Source organism: Diplotaxodon limnothrissa, linkage group LG1 (genome assembly GCF_057381915.1).
Source record: "Diplotaxodon limnothrissa isolate DT_005_m linkage group LG1, D_limnothrissa_male_GT1.1, whole genome shotgun sequence".
NCBI lineage: Eukaryota > Metazoa > Chordata > Actinopteri > Cichliformes > Cichlidae > Diplotaxodon > Diplotaxodon limnothrissa.
This window is the reverse complement of record NC_140596.1, coordinates 20604028-20607089: the sequence shown is the minus strand read 5'-3', so window position 1 is coordinate 20607089 and position 3062 is coordinate 20604028.

The window sequence follows — 3062 nt, the reverse complement described above, 5'->3', positions numbered from 1 at the left end:
ACTCTTTAAGAACCTAAGTGACATCATTAAATTATTTATTTATTGGTCTTTGTTACAATGAGCTTTTAGTGGATTCAAAGATTGTAAAGTGACTAAAAAACGCTCCCCAGAACGACATCCTCGTGAATGGGGTTGTGTTACTGTTATATGGGGCAACTGGCACGTACAGCAGCAGATTATATGATATCATTGACTGAAACTATAGTGTCATCTTCCGGTATGCACCGTATGGCTTGTCTCCTTTCGATTTTTTGAAGGACACCAGGCCAGCTGTAGGAAATGTGAATCCCTAACATAAATAAACAAATAAAATAAAATAATGTGGTGTTAAGATATTTTAATTAAAACACAGAAATATGAGATGGTAAATTTATCAAAAGGGCAGAAATTTCAAACTTTACTGAACTTCAGAAATAAATGTTCTCATTTTAAATTTAATGTCATTTACATTTCTAGTCTCATTTTGATCATGTAAACTAAGTTATAAAAGCTGTGAGAGCCCTGGTAAAGATTGGCTTAATTATTCCCTACCGCATGTCTTTAATTAAACTGGGCCACCTGACCCTCTGTTTCTAGCGTGAGTGTTGATATAATGTAGAACATAAAGTACCGAGGGAGATTGTGGGGTGATGCACAGAAACATTTAGTCCATTAAGAGCTTGATAATGTTTCTGTTAGTCCATTACAGGTTTGCCCATGTGTATATGTGGAAAAAGTCAAAGCTTCATGTGGGACCAAAATCTGTTGTGATTTAATGCCACTGCAGCTTGCACCATCCCACATCAGCACTCGTTTCCGCATACTTGTTCTCACTGCGTCACTTTTTTAAAAGGACAAAATGTCCTTGCAGAAGCACAAGTGTCCATGTCCCTGTTTTAATTATAGATTAATGTAGTGCCTCTGCACAAGCCCGAGTTTGGATAATACAAAAAACTTGAATGGAAGTGTAAGACTTTGTTCCAGGCTCACAAAAGTACACACACAGACACGGTCCTAGTTAGGGTTTGAGAAGAGTTTCGAAAGGTGGCAAAAACAACGGTTGAATGAAAATGTGTGACCGGGGTTGTTAGCAGGTGCAAATCTCTGCAAATCTGTTTTTGTGCACCTGGCAGAGGCTGATAATGGTCGGCCTCTTTAGAGCATTTTAATCTGTGTTCCTGAGAAATTACTACTTGCCTGTCATCAGCACACTGTGTACTTAGGCCACCTGTGTGGTCATCAAAATGTTTCAATGAGAAAGTTTAAACTAAACTCTTTAAAGGTAAAGTATATATGAAAAGGCAACAAATCCAAATGCCATGAAAATTTCTACACACATCCACTGTTCCGAGATAACGACTCCTAATGTCTTTTCCCTCACTGTGTCACCGTAAGATAAACAAATAAAATTTCTTAATCAGAAACTTTGATTTATGACTAAATAAAAATGTCAACATTGCCGCTGTGACGTTCTTTGCATGCTGGTGTTTTTGATAAAAGCCAAGAACTAGAGCCTCAAAAAGTCCCCGAGTCCTGTTAAAAGAGATTCTTTATGTGCAACATCCGTGATTAGAGCCAACCGAGGCTACAAAAATGCAACAAAAGAAAAGACGTTACTTAGGTCAAAATGTGATATGAGTGAGTCACTGTAGATTTTTCCCCATTTGCTCTGTCACTGGTGCAGCCTTTTATCAGCCTCCGGAAATACTTTGGCTGGCGCTTTCATGCCAGTCTCTGCTGCCTTCTGCATTTCACTGGGGACAAGTTGTAGATCAAATTTCTGCTTACTCTGGACAATTAATCTTCAGCAGCAAGTAGGGATCCTTTCTTATCTCACTGAGCTTAGTAATGAAAAAAAGACTAGTCAGTGCTGATAGAGTAGCCTATGTATAATTTCTACAGTGCTGTGGTGTTCCCCCTATTTCTGACTACCTTCACAAGCTTCTGTCTTCCCATTTATCTCTGGTGTTGTTTTAATTTAGATGCTAGTGGTTGTTTTCCTTTCATGGAGTCTAATTCTCTTTTAATAAGGTTAAAACACTTGAGCGACGTCACGGATGCTTGATCTTGAAGAGCTCTCATCAATCTGCAACAACGACTTTCCAAATGTTCAGAAACTTTTCACAAGGCAAAGAAAACATGACTGATTTCTTCCAGTGGTAAAACAACAAAACTACAAGCTTCGCTTTGCATATATGTACACAATTTGATTAATATGGTTACGAGGCTGCCTCCTCCACTCCATGTATTTGCAAAAGCTGCTTTGTGTACGTGTCCAGTTGTTAAATCCAGCTCGGCTTACTGGTCTGTACAGCCGTGATGCGATCGATATCACTGACTCTACAAAGGTGCTTTTCCTGTGTCTCTGCTTACTTGTCCACTATCTCCAAACATAATTGCCGGATTTGCAAGAGTGACTGTGTAAAGCCACATTTATACTGTGCTGTCCAAACAGTCCGTCTGATACAGCTACACATATTTGTTCCTGTTGTTTGTATTGAGCTGTTTGCCAGGACACAAGCATACTGAATCTGAGTAAACAGCAGAACTCCAGCTAAAAAATGATGATGAAAACAGACTGTGACTGTGGAGCTGCGCTACAATCAAAGTGTTCATGTAACAACTTCGCCAAGGAAATAATCAAGGCAGTAAAGTGCAGCAGACAATGTCAAACAGCTCCATGATGTTAAAAAAAGGCTGTACATTTAGTAATTCTGCATGAGTCTGTAAATTCTCATGCAGGGCAGGCATCTTTATTGGTCTAGTGGTCTGAGTACTCAGTGCCCTCTACAGCTACCCGTCTGAAAAAATACCTTCTGCCAGATAATGTTAAGCATGAAATTGCTATCTGCTTTGAAAGAGTCATCTTTTCTGACTTTCTGAGTTGCAGTAAATGAAATTGAGTGATGAAGCCATATGGATACATGTTTTTTGTCCTAATATGTGATTGGCTGGACAAAGTTTACAAGTTTATGAAATGTATCTGTATATAAAATATTAAATAACATCTTTGACAGCACAAATCTTCTGTGATGTTTCATCGTCGGGTAGAAGACCTATAATTTTTATGTCATTAAAATATC